The sequence below is a fragment of the Tursiops truncatus genome, chromosome 3 (genome assembly GCF_011762595.2).
Source record: "Tursiops truncatus isolate mTurTru1 chromosome 3, mTurTru1.mat.Y, whole genome shotgun sequence".
In the NCBI taxonomy this organism is placed as follows: domain Eukaryota; kingdom Metazoa; phylum Chordata; class Mammalia; order Artiodactyla; family Delphinidae; genus Tursiops; species Tursiops truncatus.
In genome coordinates this window covers 138,247,657-138,269,731 of record NC_047036.1, presented here as the reverse complement: position 1 = coordinate 138,269,731, position 22,075 = coordinate 138,247,657, and the positions used below count along the sequence as shown (strand labels likewise).

The window sequence follows — 22,075 nt, the reverse complement described above, 5'->3', positions numbered from 1 at the left end:
TACTTGTGCAGAATTACTGCTCCTTGAGATAGATTTAACCTTGATTGCTGGGATAAGTGCACTGTTCAGCTGTTCCAAGGGAAATGCTCTTCCAAGGGAACAGGAGCAACAATGGCCTCTCTGTTGGCCAAGGTAGTAGAAGATAAAGAGGACTTTATGGATTTTTTATATCTTTGGCATTTTTTTAGGCTAGGGGAAAATCCAGGTTCTCAATGAAAGAGAATGCTGTGGAATACAGACAAGTATGTTTCAGATATACCTACCCTTTTCCTACCTCTAAATAATCCCACAATATTTCATTTCTACAACTGTCCCATACATCTTTATTGAACTGTAATAAGGAGTCAAGCTTTGGGGATACAATCCTTCTTCTCAAGGAGTTCCTATTGTGCATGGAAGAAAATCACATGGAGCAGCATTACTGGTACCATAATTCAGATTCATGTAACTCAAAGGTGGAACTAGGCAACCCCTAGCAACTCTCTCATAGTCATTTGCATCCACTGACTTACATAAGGATAATCACTCAAATTGTGTCAATGACTAGGGTTCAAGCAGAACCCTAGTTTAACTGTTGTACTGTGGACTGGGAAGAGGGGAGACAATGGGATTCATATGGCAGAGGAGACATAAGAGAATATGTGGTCTGACTTAACTAGATTTCACAGCAGAACAGTGTCTTCAGAAGCAAGCAGATTTTTGGACGTGTTATGGTGACTAATACTGCTCTGATCAAGAAAAATGATAAATGTTTTTTCATCTTGTGGGGGAAGTAGAGTTTGTTCATTAAAAGATCTTAATCATTTAGGGACATGTTGGCGCCCTGAGCGCTTCACTGTGGGTAACTCATGGGGAGCATCTTTGTTTAAGTAGAGATTGTTGAATTGTTGTGGAATACAGGAATCGAAGCATGAAGGAGGTGCATTAGCAGCATCAAAATCCAGAAATTATTTTTAAGTGAATATAAGTGCATGGAAACTTCAAAATTACTTTGGACAGATTTTTAAAGGAATTCTGTATCCCGTGAGTAGAAAAGGGGGTTTGGAGCCAATAGAAATTGAGTAGGATGTTCAAGAGCTAATGGGATGTGGGGATGTTAGGATAATATAGGAAAAATAAAGTATGACAGTTAATTGGTTGCATCCTTGTCTTCACGTTCATACCTGTGAGTTCCTTTATTGTGAATTAGGCTCATCTGGGCCACTCAGGCCCCACTGTCTTCATTAGTAGTCTAATGACATTAGACATTCATTTTTGGCAGATGTGCTATAAATAATCTGAATCACTCCTGACCCACACCAAGAAACACAAAATATCCAAACACAGACCAATGGGATAAGACTTCAGATCCTGGAAGAGAATTTGGGGAATAATGAACAGGAAGACAACAGATACAAGTGACAGTGTTATACGAAGGAGAATCATGATAAAGGAAAGAGAGAGAAAGAGAGAGAGAGAACTAAAAAAAGGTTTTCTAAATGAATAATTCACTCGGCTCAGAAAAATTACATCCAGAAAACACCTTGGTCTGATAACAAATTCATGGTAGATGGGAAAAAACCCAACAAGAATAACAAGTAAAAGTTAATATTCTAATTTCTTTCAGTGATAGGATAAATTTACTATTTAACATATTTCACATGTCCTCCAAGAATATAGTGCTTTGTTTTCAAGTAGCATTTTGAGAAATATTTGGAAAATATCTGAAAGTATTAAGAAAAAATAAAAGCGACTATAATATTAAAGAATGTGTTTCTGCTATACAAATTTCTTGGTTCTTGAGGACCTACCAGGTTTTCCCCCAGTGGTCCTAAACTGAGGAATGCTTGTGCTTACTCTATCCTCTGTGGAGATATGGACTTTTTCATCTTTGTATATTAGCCACTTAATGCATCTTGGAAAATTAGTAAGCATTTCTTATTCAACAAACAGTTGATGAGAAAGTTTGCTACTAAAACTTTTTGGTACATCTATGTCTATTATTCTTAGAAACTCAGGGAAAAAATACTTAAATCCCCTTCACTGTAAACTTGAAATTACTACTTTGGATATGTGTGTGTGTGCACACGTGTACTTTCTAGGGTACTGAATCTCAATCCTAGCAGCACATTGGTAGCACCTAGGGGGCTTTGAGATAATACCAGGGTCTGGGGCTTATCTCCAGAAAACCTTAACTTTTTGTTTGTTTGTTTGGGTTGGGGTCTAGGCATGAGTAGTCTTAAAAAGCCTCCTCATTTTTTTCCCCCAAATACAGGACTTTATTAATAAAGTAATCATTATTATGATTTTTGGGAAAAAAAGTTTAAAAATGTTCAGTCTTCATGTTAATGTAGGTTAGGCCACCCAAAAGACAAAGCAAAGATAACATTAAGTCATGGTCCAGGGTTATACTTATGAGAAACAAATACAAGACTTATGGGACTTGATATGTAAAAACAACCAAAGTAAACTGTATTTCAAATTTGTTTATATAAAAACATGTTAAAGATCACTTTAAAATAGTGTCCATCTTTCCTTTAAATGGGAACAGACTAATCTGCAATCATGTACAAATATGATAAACTCAACTAACAGCTTGCTGAAGCTTTTAATACAAATCCTTGCTTCTTTATGCAACTCAACAAAATAATATAAAGTGAAGTCATTAGAAAAATATGGACCTTTCTGAATCTATATTGCATTTTTAATTTAAGTTGGAAAATACAATTCAGATCATATGAAACACGTGAATTTCAGATTTACATATTAGCTGTATCTTACAGAATATTAGATACGGTCTTTATTTTGGCTGAAATGCAAAAATATGGTTAATTTCTCAATAACAGACTAGTTAAAAATACTTTCCATTGACAGCAGTGCTAGTCCTAGAACAAAACGTAAGCAAAACATATTTGTAAGTCATTTGTCTTTTCAGTGCCCCAAATATGCAGATCCTAACACTAAGCCCTTAAAATGCATCTGCTTTAAAGATGACTGAAGGAAAATCTTACATGACTGAAAATCTGAAAATCCTACAAACGGTCAAAATCTGCTTTTAATAGAAATAAAATTCAAGTAAACATTGCATATTTGATTTAAACTAAGTTAAATTGACTTATGGCACGTTGGATCATGACCACTAAATATGTAAAAGGATTTTAAAAAATCATCCATATGCAAAGATGAAACTATACTGTGTAAGCAGTGCAAGTTTAGTGACCACTAAGATGTAGCTGCTCTTTGGTCTGGCACAGTGACAGTGGTCAGAGGCCTCAGGTACTGAATATTCAAGTAAGTTTGTACCCAGGTAAAACCAAGCTTCCTGTGTAATTTGTTTTTAATGGCAATGGCAAGACCTGAAATTCAACTTTATTTTCCTTAAATATTATCACAACTGTTCAAGTGTTTGAAGGAACAAAGACAGTACTAATAAATTTTGACAGGGCTTCATTTTGACCGTTTCTCCCCAAAGGTTGGCAGCACTAATCAATACCAGATGAAATACCAAAGAGGTAGCCTTTCCCTGATTCCCATTACCACTTATAGGCCCTTGCCAAACAGTCTTTAATATGTACGACTAAACTAAGCCAAATAGTATTTAGAACGTGGCAAATGTTGGCCATAAATTAATTAAACCAAAGGTAACTAAATTAAAAGCCTTCAGCTGAAAATTCCTGAAAAGATGTCTACTATGCTATTAAGATGATGTTAACAGATACTGAAAGAACTGAAAAAGACAAAAACACCACAAAAGCACCCATATAGGTTAAAGGGAAAATTAAGTTTCCTCAGTTGTTAATGAGGTGCATGCAAATCCTTTGACCTGAATGTAGAAATACCCACAAGAAGTACCAGGAGGACATTTCTGAAAGCAGTCACTTACGTTTAAACATCTACTATTGAGAAACACTGTTTTAGGGGAAAACAGTTTTCATTTAGCTTGCAATCCTTAAAACTTTCCTAGTGTTGATGAATTATATTTCTCTACACTTTACATTGTCAGAGACAAGGTAGAAAGAAGTCTCTGTATGATGAATGCCTATCTTAAACACATGCTATTTGTATGGAAGAATCTTTAAAGCCTATGAACATGGTCCACACTTAGTTCCCATGGGTCAGTGTCAGAATAGTCCTTAAGTATGTCTGTCTCAATCATTATTACCATGTGTTAGCTTGAAAAGTTATTGGAACGTAAGTTGGTTCCCATGAAATGTATCTTGATTTGACTATATTAAAGATTCATGTTTTAAAAAGTGATATTTCCATTTTATAATCAAGAAACTGAACGTAAAGCATATTGACTAGTGGCTAAATAATTCATCTGTTTAGACCCCACAAGGATTCACTAGAACTGCTTTAAGACCTACTTTGCTGGAGAGGAGCTAGCTTCATAGTGACATAAACCAATAGGGGAGGCTGATACTGGGAGTGAATGTAGAATGTTAAGTAGAAAAGCAGATGGGTAATATAGGTGAGAACAGAAATTAAATGTCACAAAGCAAAACTTTCTAAGTTTAGAAACAGAAGCATTTACATTTAATATGATTTCTGCTTATGATTCTTAAATACTTTCCCTAATCACTTGTCTCTTAATACCTGATTGCACTTGACTTTTTAGTGCACCTTGGCTGATTAGCAAACTGGCTTCATCAGGAGGAAAATATGTGTGTTTTTCCGAGGAGAGGAGTTGCAAGAGCCTCTGAGAAAAAGAAAATATTGTTGCCGTGTTAATTTTCATGATAGAATGGATGAAAAACAGTGTGGACCAACATGGTCAAATTCTTCTTAGGATTCAGTTGCCTCACTCCTTCCTGTTCTGCTGGGATTCCAAAGGTTTCTCAGTGACCTTTTCAATTTATTCTATTGGGATACTAGCCATTTATGAAAAAAACACTTTGAAAGTAGCTTTCTACTGTAGCAGCAGGAATTCTAATCCCACTCAAGGTGTATAAAGTTCATGAAACTCTGCAGAGAAGGAGAGCACTATTTCAGGAGAAGGAAGTCTCCCTGAAGAATCCCAAGCAATCTACCAATGTTTAATGAGCCTTTTACTGTGTTTTAAATAAACTCTGCTACTTTATTACTCTTAATCACAAATATGCATTAAAATTTATTTAAAAAGTCACAGGGGATGCCCTGGATTAGAAGCAAGTTTTGAAGTTTAATAGACTGTGAGTTCCTTTATTGCACTAAAAATATTAAAATATAACATCTTTAAGGATCTAAATATTTGCTCATAGGGTGTAGTCCAGAAATAGATTTTCAAATATTTCATGTGTTTGTAACTACTTTGTTTTTCAAACATTTAGAGGCATTGTGTAGCTGGATTATTTTAGAGAAATCTCTGAAGGTGTATTTATATACGGGAAAAGATATCCCTACACACACCACGCATAAACACACACACACGTACCATGATACCATAGGGAGTTCTTCAATGTCCTGTAAAGTTCAAGAGAGTTGTTTTGTTGTTGTTGTCGTCGTGGTTGTTTTCTCCATGTTTTAGCAGTAAAATGATCTCTTCTGCAGTGGGTAGAGGAATAATCTGACAAATGGGAGGAGTTAGTGCATCAGGAATATTATGACAAAAGAAGGTAGCCAACCTTAAATTTGAGTTTACGGTCAACTCACAAACACTTATCATTGCTTTCCAATGGTGAACTGTCACACTGGCGCCCACGTAACATTTCTCTGCCTAGAGATCTGTTTTCTCTTTCCTGTAGAATATCACAAATTGCTTCATCAAAAATTCCATTAGCCCTGTGCATCTAGCATAGCTCTTATTGTACTGTAAACTTAGTTGCCTTTCCTATTTTTATTAGTAGTGACTTGAGTTGAACAACCTAATTTGATTTAATTTTCAATTCCCAATTTATATTACGTATTATCTGATACATTATAGGCAAGTACAACATAGGCTTACTGGTGTGAAAGCCGATTATTCTGTCTTCGTATTTGCAAGGAAAAGAAACTATGGATGATTTTAGTACAGAATAAATTTATCCAAGGATATCTGTAAGTTACAGGCCAGATATCCAATTATAAATTCTCTCCCTTGCTGCATATCTTCATTACGTATAATCTTTGGGGGACTTTTAAACAAAGTAACCTATGCTCAACCAGCCAAGAGATGGACATGAAACCCAAACTCAGGTTTTTCTCCTGAGAAATTGAATCCTGAGCAGTTCATGGAAGGATGGCCTAAAGTGATTATCCAATTGTTTCTGCTCCCTAGTTCCTCAAGCTTCTCTTGTGCCTGCCCTTTATGAAGTCTGGTGCTTCATATTTTTTTCTTTTTTATAATTCCCTATGTAAGTTTACTTTACCTCGCCAGAGTTGCTTTCTACTCATAGTTACCCAACTACCCTTTCCAAATGTAGATACACTACATAAATATAAACCATGATGAAGAAAAATATCACTGGTTTCTTAATCCCTTTGCTTCAACAAACAAAAAAAATGATAAACAAGTGAATACATGGATTACTTTTGCATGATCACACAAAGCATTTTCATTCTGAAAGGTGACCTTTTATTTGTGAAAAACATAATCTTTTTGTTTTGCTCATCTGTGAATCTGGCTGACCTGATGCTGATGATTTTTTACTTTAGTTGATGTTAACTTTAAGTTCCTGGAAAATTACTACATGGGCTACTGAATTGTACTCTTGATAATCTAGGCCAAGTCTGTTTTTGAACAACTGTCTGATATATGATAAGCTCGGTGAGTCATTTAAAAAGAGGCAGCTGCTTAGAGTAAAACTAAACCAAAATTTGCTACAGTAAGGCCAAGTCTCCACATTCAAAAGCAAAGTGGAAGATCATTACAATAATTTATGTAGTTTATGTAGAACTTATTTTAAAAATATGGGATTGTGCTTTGTTTTCTCTGCCTTAATGTGCCATGAGGGATAAAATAAGACCTGTCACTATATTTCTCTGATTGTGAACGTGGAGGGTTAGATTAACTCAAAATCAAAAGAAACTTTCAGTTTCCAAATTAGTAGAGTTGGCTACTACCATATGTTCTAATTTCCTTTCAAGGAACACATTTCCTGCCATACTGAGTCTCATTTCTCTATTTCTGTGGACAGGTAGTTTCATGTGTATAGTGCCTCCTAGAATCCAGTAACATGAATTAGCATGAAAAGAATGTTGGCTAGTTTGTTTTTTTGTTTTGTTTTGTTTTGTTTTTTGTGGTACACGGGCCTCTCACTGCTGTGGCCTCTTCCGTTGCGGAGTGCAGGCTCAGCGGCCATGGCTCACGGGCCTAGCCGCTCCGCGGCATGTGGGATCTTCCTGGACCGGGGCACAAACCCGTGTCCCCTGCATCGGCAGGTGGACTCTTAACCACTGCGCCACCAGGGAAGCCCTGTTGGCTAGTTTTGTAATGCATTTTACTTTTGTCTGTGAAGCCTGTGAGGTTTAATTTACATTCCCCTCAAAGTAGGTGGAATTGTAGTCATTATACAACGATTTCTGTATCTGTCCTAAGTTTTCTGATTTTCTTTGTGGCTTCCTTGGCTGCCTGAGGCTGGAATATGCCAGATTCATTTTGTTTCTAGGAAATGTCCCAGTCTCTTTCTCTCTCACTCTTCTTGGGAGTTCTTGTTCCTAGACTAGTTGGTGTGTTTGTTTTGTTTGCCCTAGAGCGAAAGCATGATATACTGCATTACCTATCAAACTAATTATACAGTGTTTAAAGCCTTCAGAAGAAATACCTTTAAAATATAGATGAGGACTATTATTAGGCCATTTAAAAAGTCCATTTTCCTGAATGTGAGCCATTATTTAGTCAGTTTGTTAAAGCATGAATTCCAGTATATGGTTGATGGATTGTTAGTGATTGTTTGGCTCTCTTCCATCTGCCCAAAGAAAGATATATGAAGAAAGTGAAAATGTCTGTGATACTTTTAAAAAGTTATTTAAGTGGGAATAGCTTATAAATTTACCAAACTCTAAGGTCATTTTCGGATGGCTGTAAGTCCATGTCATTTTTATTCCATCTGTCATGAAATGTCCTTTGGATTGAATGTGGAAGATACTTATGGCTTTAAGCCATGTAGTAGCAATATCTTCAGTATTCTTTTTGAGCATTGGTTAAGACAGCAATGGAATTAATGAACTTTTCACAAATTAATTGTACATTGTATACTGTATAATTTATTTGTGGATTGGACTATGAGATAGTTGTATAAAGAGCTAATTAATTATCTGCTGAATTTATCTGTGCTTGAATGCTTTAATTCAGAATCCAAATATTTTTCCCTAGAGAGTAAAGTATATTTCTAAAATCAGTCAAATACTTGTATTTACAGAGGACATCTGCCTATTTGTATTGTTAATAGAGTAAGTTCCTCAGATATATTTTTAAGGATCTGTTGAAGGTTTCATTCCTGATTGTCCACTGAAGAAATATTTCCACATATTTATTTTGAATATACTGAATAGAGAGTTAGTGAAGAAACACAAGATACACATAAAATATGGAGGAATTACAGAGTTGAATTTTCTCATCGGAAACAGAAAATAAGTGGGTGAAGAAAGATGGATGATAGTTGGAAAGACAGAGTAGGTAAAAACAGAAAGAGAGAAGGTTTTTGTGTGGTGTGTGTATGTATTTTCATAGTAATTTATAAAGTCAAAAAAATCATGCAATTTGGAACTCTTCCCTACTTCTTTTTCTATAAAAAGATGTGTCTGTGCATAAATTATGAAAGTATGATGAGAAAGTGGCATGTCTGCTTACCTAGATTGTCTTTATTTTCTGTTCTTTTAAGAGAAGAGGTAAAACGATCCAGTGCATAATGTGCCAACATCCGATTCCAGAATCCTTCAGGAATTTTGAAGACAAAGAAGACAAGGAAGGGATGATTACCTGAGCTGAGCTATATAATATTTAGGTATGTGAAGATTTACTATTGCTCGTGGCAATGCCATGCTTTGTATTTTTCAATACAAGGAGAAAGGTAAGCTAGTTTCTGTATATCTCCATCTCGTGTCCTTTGTGCCTAATTATCTATTAGCAATTTTTTTCTCTCTTAGGTCTGAAACCTCTCTTTCTGCCAACTTCTTCCTAAAAGAAAAATTTAAAGGTGCTCACATATCTGTCAACTTAAACAAATACATATTCATATTCATATGTAATTTTCCCAATCTAATACCTCTTATTCACCAAACATTTAACACATGGTAATTTGTCTTCTGTGCTTACCACTCCATTGAAAATGATCTCAAAAACCAAGATATGAACCATTCTCCAAATGTTAAATGCAGTGACCACTTTTCAGGCCTTATTTGACTTCTCTACACTGTTTGTCACTGTTAAGAACAACTACTTCCTCCTTGAAACACATTCTCTTGGCTCCTGTGACACTCGACTTGCTGTTCTTCTATCTCCTGCTGTGGATAATGCTTTGTTTCCTTTGACCCTGTTAGGGCCCTTTGGCCATGTTAGTCTTTCCCTGTAGTCTGCATGAAGCCTGCTTTTCCCCAGTCTCTACACTTTCTAGGAAACTCCTTTACTCTCATGGCCTCAAACTCCAAGATTATGCAGATGATTCACAAATCTTCATCTCTAGGACTCCAGAGCCAAATCCCTAGTATTTACTCTCGGATATCTTTCTCTAAAATTTTACTTCCCTGCTTCCCGAGCCCCTCAAACCTGCTGCTCCTTTCGTATTTTCTCTTTCAGTAAGATTGTCTCATGCATACAGTTGGTGACAACTTGTACACATCCTTTGGTCTTATGTGGTACCTCGTCTTGGAACCTTTGCTGAGCCCCTGAATTTGAGTTATGTGCTCTCCTATGTGCTCCTATACACCCACACCAGCCTTTGCTGTCTAGTCTTATTTATCATGAAGCATGGTCTGCCTACCTCACTAGACATAAAACTGTGTGAGGGTCAGGACTTTATGGTGTTGTTCACAGACTTCTATTACCCATGATAGTGTAAGAACCTACCACATAGTGGACTTCAAATATTTCCTCAATGAATGAATGAAAGAGAAACAAGAGATGGACCATTTACGGCAAGCCAGAAGGAAATCAGTCTTATCAATAGCAATGGGCCTTTTCCAGATGTTGATTGACATGTAGTATGTGAATTTCAGATCCTGCCAAAAAAGCATGGTCATCAAGTATAGTTTTACTTGCCACATTTTCTTAATTGCATACATTGGAACACAAATAAAAGTGACTAAAACTGAAACCAAACTCAATTAAGCAAAATAAGAGGCTTTATTGCCTCTAGTCACTGAAAAACTCCAGGTAGTACAGTAGTAGCTGGATCGAGGGGCTCATGTGATATCAAGAGCCATTTCTCTCTCTGTCTTTTAGCTTCCTTTTGTGTTGGCTTCACACTCAGGCAAATCACTCTCCAAGCTCTAGGTCTAATTTAGAGTCTCTCTTCTTTATGGCAACAAATGTTTTGGAATTGAACTTCATTAGTCTGAGTTGGATTGTTTCTGTACCTGAACTAGGGGATCATTTATGCTCTGATTTACAAGCCTTGGTCACATACTATCTCCTTGAACAAGAGGTACTGTCAGATAAATTAAGTTACATGAACTGAGGGTGGGGGAGATGATTCTCAAATAAAACACATTCTATTACCAGTAGCAGCGGGAATGGATTCTGAGCAGGCAAAACTGGAAAATTAGGTACTTGAAAATGGTGGTACCAGCTATGTTCTTGATTATAATGTCCTATACGGGGGAAATTTTAAAATCTCCTAAAGCTGATGCATACTTTTTTTTTTATACAGCAGGTTCTTATTAGTCATCAATTTTATACACATCAGTGTATACATGTCCATCCCAATCACCCAGTTCATCACACCACCACCCACACCCCCTACCGCTTTCCCTCCTTGGTGTCCATACGTTTGTTCTCTACGTCTTTGTCTCAATTTCTGCCCGGCAAACCGGTTCATCGGTACCATTTTTCTAGGTTCTACATATATGCGCTAATACACGATATTTGTTTTTCTCTTTCTGACTTACTTCACTCTGTATGACAGTCTCTAGATCCATCCACATCTCTACAAATGACCCAATTTTGTTCCTTTTTATGGCTGAGAAATATTCCATTGTATATATGTACCACATCTTCTTTATCCGTTCGTCTGTCGATGGGCATTTAGGTTGCTTCCATGACCTGGCTATTGTAAATAGTGCTGCAACGAACATTGGGGTGCATGTGTCTTTTTACTTTATGGTTTCCTCTGGGTATATGCCCAGTAGTGAGATTGCTGGATCATATCGTAATTCTATTTTTAGTTTTTTAAGGAACCTCCATACTGTTCTCCATATGGCTGTATCAGTTTACATTCCCACCAACAGTGCAAGAGGGTTCCCTTTTCTCCACACCCTCTCCAGCATTTGTTGTTTGTAGATTTTCTGATGATGCCCATTCTAACTGGTGTGAAGTGATATCTCATTGTAGTTTTGATTTGCATTTCTCTAATAATTAGTGATGTTGAGCAGCTTTTCATGTGCTTCATGGCCATCTGTATGACTTCCTTGGAGAAATGTCTATTTAGGTCTTCTGCCCATTTTTGGATTGAGTTGTTTGTTTTTTCAATATTGAGCTGCATGAGCTGTTTATATATTTTGGAGATTAATCAGTTGTCCGTGGATTCATTTGCAAATATTTTCTCCCATTCTGAGGGTGTCTTTTTGTCTTTTTTATGGTTTCCTTTGCTGTGCAAAAGCTTTGAAGTTTGATTAGGTCCCATTTGTTTATTTTTGTTTTTATTTATATTACTCTAAGAGGTGGATCAAAAAAGATCCTGCTGTGATTTATGTCAAAGAGTGTTCTTCCTATGTTTTCCTCTAAGAGTTTATAGTGTCTGGTCTTACATTTAGGTCTCTAATCCATTTTGAGTTTATTTTTGTGTACACTGTTAGGGAGTGTTCTAATTTCATTCTTTTACATGTAGCTGTCCAGTTTTCCCAATACCACCTATTGAAGAGACTGTCTTTTCTCCATTGTATATCCTTGCCTCCTTTGTCATAGATTAGTTGACCATAGGTGCATGGGTTTATCTCTGGGATTTCTATCCTGATCCAGTGATCCATGTTTCTGTTTTTGTGCCAGTACCATATTGTCTTGATTATTGTAGCTTTGTAGTATAGTCTGAAGTCAGGGAGTCTGATTCCTACACCTCTGTTTTTTTCCCTCAAGACTGCTTTGGCTATTTGGGGTCTTTTGTGTCTCCATACAAATTTTAAGATTTTTTGTTCTCGTTCCGTAAAAAAGGCCATTGGTAATTTGATAGGGATTGCATTGAATCTGTAGATTGGTTTGGGTAGTATAGTCATTTTCACAATATTGATTCTTCCAATCCAAGAACATGGTATATCTCTCCATCGGTTGGTATCATCTTTAATTTCTTTCATCAATGTCTTATAGTTTTCTGCATACAGGTCTTTTGTCGCCACAGGTAGGTATATTCTTAGGTATTTTATTCTTTTTGTTGTAGGGGTAAATGGGAGTGTTTCCTTAATTTCTCTTTCAGATTTTTCATCATTAGTGTATAGGAATGCCAGAGATTTCTGTGCATTAATTTTGCATCCTGCAGCTTTACCAAATTCATTGATTAGCTCTAGTAGTTTTCCGGTGGCATCTTTAGGATTTTCTATGTGTAGTATCATGTCATCTGCAAACAGTGACAGTTTTACTTCTTCTTTTCCAATTTGTATTTCTTTTTCTTCTCTGATTGCTGTGGCCAGGACTTCCAAAACTATGTTGAATAATAGTGGTGAGAGTGGACATCCTTGTGTTTTTCCTGATCTTAGAGGAAATGCTTTCAGTTTTTCACCATTGAGAATGATGTTTGCTGTGGGTTTGTCGTATATGGCCTTTATTATGTTGAGGTAGGTTTGCTCTGTGCCCACTTTCTGGAGAGTTTTTATCATAAATGGGTGCTGAATTTTGTCAAAAGCTTTTCCTGCATCTGTTGAGATGATCATATGGTTTTTATTCTTCAGTTTGTTAATATGGTTTATCACATTGATTGATTTGCATATACTGAAGAATCCTTGCATCCCTGGGCTAAATCCCACTTGATCATGGTGTATGATGGTTTTAATGTGTTGTTGCATTCTCTTGCTAGTATTTTGTAGAGGATTTTTGCATCTGTATTCATCAGTGATATTGGTCTGTAATTTTCTTTTTTTGTAGTATCCTTGTCTGGTTTTGGTATCAGGGTGATGGTGGCCTTATAGAATGAGTTTGGGAGTGTTTCTTCCTCTGCAGTTTTTTGAAAGAGTTTGAGAAGAATGGGTGTTAGCTCTTCTCTAAATGTTTGATAGAATTCACTTGTGAAGCCATTTGGTACTGGACTTTTGTTTGTTGGAAGATTTTTAATCAGAGTTTCAATTTCATTACTTATGATTGGTCTGTTCATATTTTCTATTTCTTCCTGGTTCAATCTTGGAAGGATATACCTTTCTAAGAATTTGCCCATTTCTTCCAGGTTGTCCATTTTATTGGCATAGAGTTGCTTGGAGTAGTCTCTTACGACGCTTTTATTTCTGCGGTGTCTGTTGTAACTTTTCCTGTTTCGTTTCTAATTTTGTTGATATGAGTCCTCTCCCTCTTCTTCTTGATGAGTCTGGCTAATGGTTTATCAATATGGTTTATCTTCTCAAAGAACCAGCTTTTACTTTATTGATCTTTGATATTGTTTTCTTTGTTTCTGCTTCATTTATTTCTGCTCTGATCTTTATGATTTCTTTCCTTCTGCTAACTTTGGGTTTTGTTTGTTCTTCTTTCTCTAGCTCCTTTAGGGGTAACGTTATATTGTTTACTTGAGATTTTTCTTGTTTCTTGAGGTAGGCTTGTATAGCTATAAACTTCCCTCTTAGAACTGCTTTTGCTGCATCCCATAGGTTTTGGATCATCGTGTTTTCATTGTCATTTGTCTCTAGGTATTTTTTGATTTACTCTTTGATTTCTTCAGTGATCTCTTGGTTATTTAGTAACGTATTGTTTAGCCTTCATGTGTTTGTGTTTTTTACGTTTTTTTTCCCTGTAATTAATTTCTAATCTCATAGCATTGTGGTCGGTGATTTCAATTTTCTTAACTGTACTGTGGCTTGATTTGTGACCAAAGATGTGATCAATCCTGGAGAATGTTCTGTTTGCACTTGAGAAGAAAGTGTAATCTGCTGTTTTTGGATGGAATGTCCTATAAATACGAATTAAATCTATCTGGTCTATTGTGTCATTTAAAGCGTCTGTTTCCTTATTTATTTTCATTTTGGATGATCTGTCCATTGGTGTAAGTGAGGTGTTAAAGTCCCCCACTGTTATTGTGTTACTGTTGATTTCCCCTTTTATAGCTGTTAGCAGTTGCCTTATGTATTGAGGTGCTCCTATGTTGGGTGTGTATATATTTATAATTGTTATATGTTTTTCTTGGATTGATGCCTTGATCATTATGTAGTGTCCTTCCTTGTCTCTTGTAACATTCTTTATTTTAATGTCTCTTTTATCTGATATGAGTATAGCTGCTCCAGCTTTCTTTTGATTTCCATTTGCATGGAATATCTTTTTCCATCCCCTCATTTTCAGTCTGTATGTGTCCCTAGGTCTGATTGGGTCTCTGTTAGACAGCATATAGATGGGTCTTGTTTTTGTATCCATTCAGCAATCCTGTGTCTTTTGGTTGGAGCATTTAATCCATTCACGTTTAAGGTAATTATTGTTATGTATGTTCCTATGACCATTTTCTTAATTATTTTGGGGTTTTTTTGTAGGTCCTTTTCTTCTCTTGTGTTTCCCACTTAGAGAAGTTCCTTTAGCACTTGTTGTAAAGCTGGTTTGGTGGTGCTGAATTCTCTTAACTTTTGCTTGTCTGTAAAGCTTTTGATATCTCCATCGAATCTGAATGAGATCCTTGCCAGGTAGAGTAATCTTGGTTGTAGGCTCTTCCCTTTCATCACTTTAAGTATATCATGCCACTCCCTTCTGGCTTGTAGAGCTTCTGCTGAGAAATCAGCTGTTAACCTTATGGGAGTTCCCTTGTATGTTGTCATTTTTCCCTTGCTGCTTTCAATAATTTTTCTTTGTCTTTAAGTTTTGCCAGTTTGATTATTATGTGTATTGGCATGTTTCTCCTTGGGTTTATCCTGTATGGGACTCTCTGCATTTCCTGGACTTGGGTGGCTATTTCCTTTCCCATGTTAGGGAAGTTTTCAACTATAATCTCTTCAAATATTTTGTCAGGTCCTTTCTCTCTCTGTTCCCCTTCTGGAACCCCGTATATTGCGAATGTTGTTGCATTTAATGTTGTCCCAGAGTTCTCTTAGTCTGTCTTCATTTCTTTTCATTCCTTTTTCTTTATTCTGTTCCGTGGCAGTGAATTCCACCATTCTGTCTTCCAGGTCACTTATCCGTTCTTCTGCCTCAGTTATTCTGCTATTGATTCCTTCTAGTGTAGTTTTCATTTCAGTTATTGTATTGTTCATCTCTATTTGTTTGTTCTTTAATTCTTCTAGCTCTTTGTTAAACATTTCTTGCATCTTCTCGATCTTTGCCTTCATTCTTTTTCCAAGGTCCTGGATCATCTTCACTATCGTTATTCTGAATTATTTTTCTGGAAGGTTGCCTGTCTCCAATTCATTTAGTTTTTTCTCTGGGGTTTTATGTTGTTCCTTTTTCTGGTACATAGCCCTCTCCCTTTTCATCTTGTCTATCTTTCTGTGAGTGTGTTTTTTGTTCTACCAGCTGCAGTATTGTAGTTCTTCTTGCTTCCACTCTTTGCCCTCTGGTGCTTACCTTTTTATAAACAAAGAAAATATAAGCTTTTGGGTTTTTAATTGTTTTCCCATTGTGTATAACTTTATATTCCAATGCCAGTAAACTCGTCATTTTAATAATGATGGCATCTATAATTTCTATCTGAATGTTTGAAGAAACCAAGTACTATTAATTAAAAGTTAAAAAAAAATTTAATCACTTTTGTAGCTTGCCATGGCCCATAAACCTTGAATTTTCCTCCCTTCTTCCAGTATTTTTCAACTGAGCACTGACATATCTATAAAAAGAATGATCACATTTACAAAGCTACATGCTGAAAGCATAGTGGTACCTGAAGGTCCAGTGTGTAATCATTTCTGAAAGTCACAAAGCACATTAAGTGAAATTTCCCTCCTGGATTGGGGGTGTCTACATATGTAGCTTAGGAAATGTAAAGCCAGCTACAAGGTATTTCTCCCATCTCAAGGCAAAAGCAATTAGTATGCCAAGAAGTACGTGTCCTTCTAGGTCATTTTAGTTGCAAAGCTGTCTTTTTAAAGATAAACTGGGCTTTCTTGTGAAAAGAGACAGCAACATTCCTTTTAGTTTCTGATAGAGACACACACAGGCACACAGATACAGACACACACACAAGCAAACTTGGAAGTTAGAAAAGCAACACAATTCGTAACATTTCTGAATCCCTGGATTATCATTTGTTCTGAGATATCTTTTTCTCACTAACTGTAAATTGATATCTGTGTTTGGAAATGTAATTGTGAAACACCACTATAAAAGTGCACTGTGCTTAGGCTGTAATTTGTAGGACATCTAGGCTAATGAACATGTATCATTCCAGCCTTTGAAAACATGCTGTTTAGAAAAGGAATAGTATCTTCATTTCTTAGACTCTTTATGGTTTCCAAAAAGAGTCAACCCCAGATTGTCTTTGTTACTGTGGATTTATAATAAGGACACAGAGAAAGGAAAGTAGCAGGGGAAACAGCCTTAGTACCTTAACATTTCTTCTGGATCTCACACTTCCCATGTAGCATAGGTGGTCGCATGGAAAGGTGGAAGCTGAGCTCAGCATTATTCAAAGAATTCAGTCTGAGCTCCAGTAACCTGCTTCTTCCTGGGCACCTGGAATTTATACTTCCTGGAGTGTCAATCTTATTAGGGTAATGTGCCATCTCAGAGAGCATCAACTTTCCTCATATCCAGGTCTTCACAGAGTGACTTTGGCTTGGGCACTAGTCACTGTTCCCACCAAAGAAAGCCGGGGATATTTTGTTGATGCTGCACACATGACATGAGCAATACTGTTCAAGAGAAACCACTTGGAACTGCTTTCTTTCAAGAAGCATACTGTGCAAGATTATAAGCTTTGAACTTAACTCAAAATTACTCAACTTTTTCCCAAAATTACAACTTACAATACATTTTGGGGTCTCAGAGTATTAATTAGGGTTGGCTAGGTTATGCTGTGGTAACAAATAAGGCCCCCAAATTTAGTGGTTTAACACAACAAAGATGTATTTCTTGCTCATTTAATCTGATGCAGATCAGTGACTCGAGGGTAGCTTAATGCCACATATAACTCATCTTCCCAGCATGATTCAATCTTGTGACATCATCATCTCAACAGATAGCTTCCAGGGGAAGAAAGAGCTAAGCAAACTCACACCCATTCTAAATATTTGGATTAGCACCAATCAATTCCAAACATAGTCCATGGTCCAGAACTAGTTACATTCCTGTTTCCTACAGGAACATTGGGAATTGTGGAGAAGTGTATTCAGTGAGTATGCAATTTTTCTTTCACACTCAGTTTCTTATCTGTAAAATGGGCATGCTCACAATAATGCATAGGATTATTACAAATTAGTGCTATGTAGTAATCTAGGACTACTGTATAACAAATTAAGTTATAAATCTAATGTGCTTAGCACATGTTTGTTATAGAGCAAGTACTAAAGAAATATTTATCCTCATTGTTATTTTTCTCTCAGAAAAGGAGCTATTGGTGTAGTCATTACTTATATTTTCATAGACTCTTTCTATAGTACAGCTTTCAAGATGACCTCAAAACATTTTCATGAACTTTAGATATGTTTTGTTTTCTTTCCTCTGTCTTGTCTTCTTAGTCACTGAACTGAAACCCCATAGTGAGATTTTGACAGTAGTTTGAAACACTTCAACATTAGATTGAATTATAATAATAACTGAGAACATATTTTTTTCAAGTTGGAACTTACTTTACGACTACAGGTACACACATATTAGGAATGGCTCTAGTTGTTGGGGGTCAGAATACATTTAACCAAAACTTCATGCTCTTTCCACAGATTAAGGAGCCAAATTCGAATTCATTCAAGGCAACATGTTTATTTTGTGCATATAATTGTACTATGGGAGCTAAGGATGACTCAGATATATCTGTGGTTTTACCATCTTAAACTATTGATGAATACATAGAACAAACATATGCATAATCATAATACATGTAGATTAAGCTCTAAGTATCAGCAAGAAAATATAATACCCAGTCAGGCAGCTGGGGAAGGTGACCTGAGAGAGGAAAGGTTTTGAGATGATATCACTGGGTATGGAGTATTTTAGAACGTGGAGATGAGGGGAAAGGCAAAATAGGCAGAAAGAAAAACACAAGCAAGAGGAGAGCAGGTCCTAGTCTGTAAGTAAAGAATGCTGTGAAGGGCACTTTAAAAAATAGATCAAGCTCGTGTATAATACTAGGGGACCTTGAAGGCTGTAATCACAAATACTGTTAACCTACTCAATAAAGTGGATCTGCAAAAGGTTTATTTAATTTTTCCACATTATAGTCAGGTTATAGATAGATAAAATTTTCCCTGCATTCTTTAGTCACTAGGAAATTTTTCTTGAATTGGGCATCTGTTCCAATATAAAAAATATGAAACTTTGTATCTTTAAAAACTTATTTGACCTTGTGTCACTGTCTTTCTTTTTTTTTCACTGTCTTTCTTTTGAATACTTTTTCAATTAACTTTTAATCCATTTGAAACCTGATAAAAGAGATGAAAGAATATTCCCCAATATAGATAGTAACAGCTGATATGTATATAAGTTAATGCAGTAGATTTCCATTCTTAGACTTTTAGGAGCTTTGGAGGAGTGAGAGAAAAAGTCAAATAGAGAATATTTTTTTGAAAACTGTCAAGGTTTTCCACGTAGAAGTTGAAAAATATTTTTTAAAAATTAATAGAAGGCTTGATCCTTTTCATGTGTAAGAAAGTTTTCAGAAAGATTGCTTTACTTGTCGGATCTATCAGAGAGAAAGACTATGTAGATAGTATATTCGGCCTTTATAGTTGGAAAAATGAGGGGATTAAGTAGAACAGGAAAATAGTTTGAAATTATATTTGAATGATGTGTTCAATGTTCACTTGTGGAGAATACCATCACTAGAAACATCTTTGTTAGAACTGGAGAAACGAGGCCACAGAAAGGATGCTTTTCAAAATAACTTTATTTAATTAATATGTTCTCCTTTGTCATTAAGCCACTTGGGAAAAATCAGTTATAGATTCATTTAATAATTACCTTTTTAAAAAATGTTCTGGTTGACTAATGTTTTTAATTAACTATTGATTATTCATAGCAGTGTCCTGCAACAAATCATAAAGTGTGTATTTTTAAAATCAAGTAGTAACATAAATTATAAGAAAGTCTTGTTATATTTGCATCTGCCAAAAAAATAGGCAACTTAGGATAATTGTTGTCCTTTAATCTGTTTACACATGTTTATAGGTGCCTGGAATAAGTGCTCAGATGAAAACATTATATCTAAATGTGTCAGGCTTTACACACTGATACGATGCTGTAGGAACATAAGCAAACAGGATTTTTTGGTTCATTTTTTTGGAGTGGGTTATTTTCTGCTATTTATTTGTCAGAGGCCTATAATAAAATTATATTTTTGGCTTCATTTCAGTACAAAACTAGAAATAGTGATTGCTTCAGAGTCACTTAAAGGCATCTTCCTTAGAAACATCATGCTCTGGCCATTTTGCAAAATTATGTCCGAGAAATGAAATGATTCCCAGCATTCTTGAATATGTGAAGGAATTTCTACTATTTTAAGTTAAACAATGTCAAATTCTATTGGTGACCAGTGTAAATGCAAACCTAAAGATGGTGTGGTTGAGAGAAATCAACCAGCATACTATATATTATTAGGTAGTATCTATGGAATGGCTTTTTTGTAATTTATTTCATGTTCTTAATAATTTTTAAAACTTTATTTTAAGCCAAATGTAGGATGTACCTACAATCTGAGATATTTTATATTAATAATTGTCAACCTGAAGTCAATGCAAACATTTCTTTTTTCTGAAAGTGACTGTGTAATGGGAAAGGGTACATTAATTCCTATCTCTTATTCTTTTCTTTGGTTCTATATCTAGGAAACCAATGCACTTCCCAGACTAGAGACTTGGCTTCCCAGAATGGAGCTTTAAAGAAAGAAGGAAGCCTGAAGAATAAACAGTAAGTGCAGGGGGATGCCATCAAAGATGTGAACTATTTGGTGAGTTCAAGATGTATAGTATCAAAACCAAGATGAAAGAATGGGATAAGGACCCACACACATTTTTATTATGTTTGATATTATTTTTAACAATAGCAGCATATTGAATTTTGCTATGTTTTACTCAATTTCTGATTCTTATAACAATCTATATTAAGTTGAATTGAAACGACTCCTTTATTTTCACATGTTGTTGCTTCTTTTTCTAGAAGTTCTAATTCTTTTCATTAAGTTATAGGTCAATTCTTATTCAGTGCTATACAGTTTAAATTACTGTAGGTTTATAATGTATTTACTTTTCAGTGAATATAGGCTGTAGTGCACTCTCTCTATTTCTTCTCTTCCTTTTCATAGAGCCTCTTTCACTCACCTGCCTATTCCAAAGCCTGATACCCAAGGTATGACAAATCTCTTATATTCACAGTAAGCCACTGTGATACACATTCCCACCCAGACAGCTCCCATTTGAGTGCTGTGAGGAAGCCCCATCTCTCTGACCATCTACACCTTTTCGCTTCATTATTTCTTACACCTGGTCCAACATTGATGCCTCTTCAAACCCTTTCCTTCTCCCATAATTCTCAGCTCAGGATGGGAATGTCTTGTTCCAATAGGTGTGAGTGATTAATTGAGAGGAACAAAAATTCATTAGAAAATTAAGCTAGATGAAGCTAGAAAAGGGGTAGAGAGCAGAAATATTTTATCTAAGTAATAGGGAAGCAAACATGAAAAATGGAACTCAAAGCAGACTAAGTTTCATGTCTGTGTGAATGACATATTTATGACTATGGTCTTCATGCCCAGTAATTATCATAAGGAACAATGTCAGAAAAGTCCTTAAATCTCCTCTTTTCGTGTGTAAATAACAACCTCTGTTTTCATCTAAATGCAATAACCAGTAGATACTCATGAAAACCAGCCAAATATACTTTTCTCTCAGATATCATACACATATATTCCTTTTTCTTCCAAAACAGCATTTTCTTATGAAGCCACATTAGTTGTTGACATAGTCTGTGTAGCATTTCTTCATAGGAAGAAGTTATTTGAAATTTTGCTGGTAGGCTTCCCCAGGTTTGTGCAAAGAATTACCATGCTTGTGCCTGTAGGCAGTTTTTCCTGTCTAATATATTTTATTCAAAACAATGATTTCCAAAAACTTATTTGCATATCAGAATTCTCTAGGGAGTTTTATAAAAGCTGGACAAACAGCTCTCTAAGCCTAGTGAGTCAGAATATCTGGGCTGGGAACTGTAGGTTGCATTTTTACCAAACGGGCAGGTTTATTTCCCTGAATCTGGAAAGCACTGTTTTGAATATTTTCTGGATATGCATACACTGAACATCTTAGATGAACAGATCTTAAATCTGGCCAGTTTTCATAATCACCTTGGGAGCATTTAAACACTTATAGTGACAGGTCCCATCCACAAAAATGTGATTATGTAGATCTTAAGATGGGCAACCAGAATCTATATTTTACAAAAGCACCTCAGATAATTCTTATCAGAGCCATACTTGGGAATGACTTTCTAAAAACACATTAATATCAGCCTCATCTTTAGTATTCTACAGTTTTGGAAATATCTGAATGTTTGCAATCGTCTGATTTTTTTTAAGTCTACCAGAGTTAATATATTTGACTTCTTAAATACCTAAACATGGAACTACCCTTAATTATTTTTAGACTCCTTAAAAATTAAGTTATTAAACTCTAGTTTTTTAAAAAATATGCTAAAGTTTTACTGAGATATTCAGTAAATTTTGGATATTACTCA

At 35.7% G+C, this 22,075-nt stretch overlaps 1 long non-coding RNA gene across 1 annotated transcript in view; it reads left to right on the top strand.

Annotated features, from left to right (window-relative positions):
* The window catches only part of LOC141278354 (uncharacterized), a 411,822-nt gene that overhangs the window by 9,055 nt on the left and 380,692 nt on the right, over positions 1-22,075 (top strand). Inside the window, exons 2-3 of the long non-coding RNA XR_012330939.1 lie at positions 8,760-8,882; positions 20,176-20,297. This is a non-coding gene — a long non-coding RNA (uncharacterized lncRNA). The remainder of the gene's footprint in view (positions 1-8,759; positions 8,883-20,175; positions 20,298-22,075) is intronic.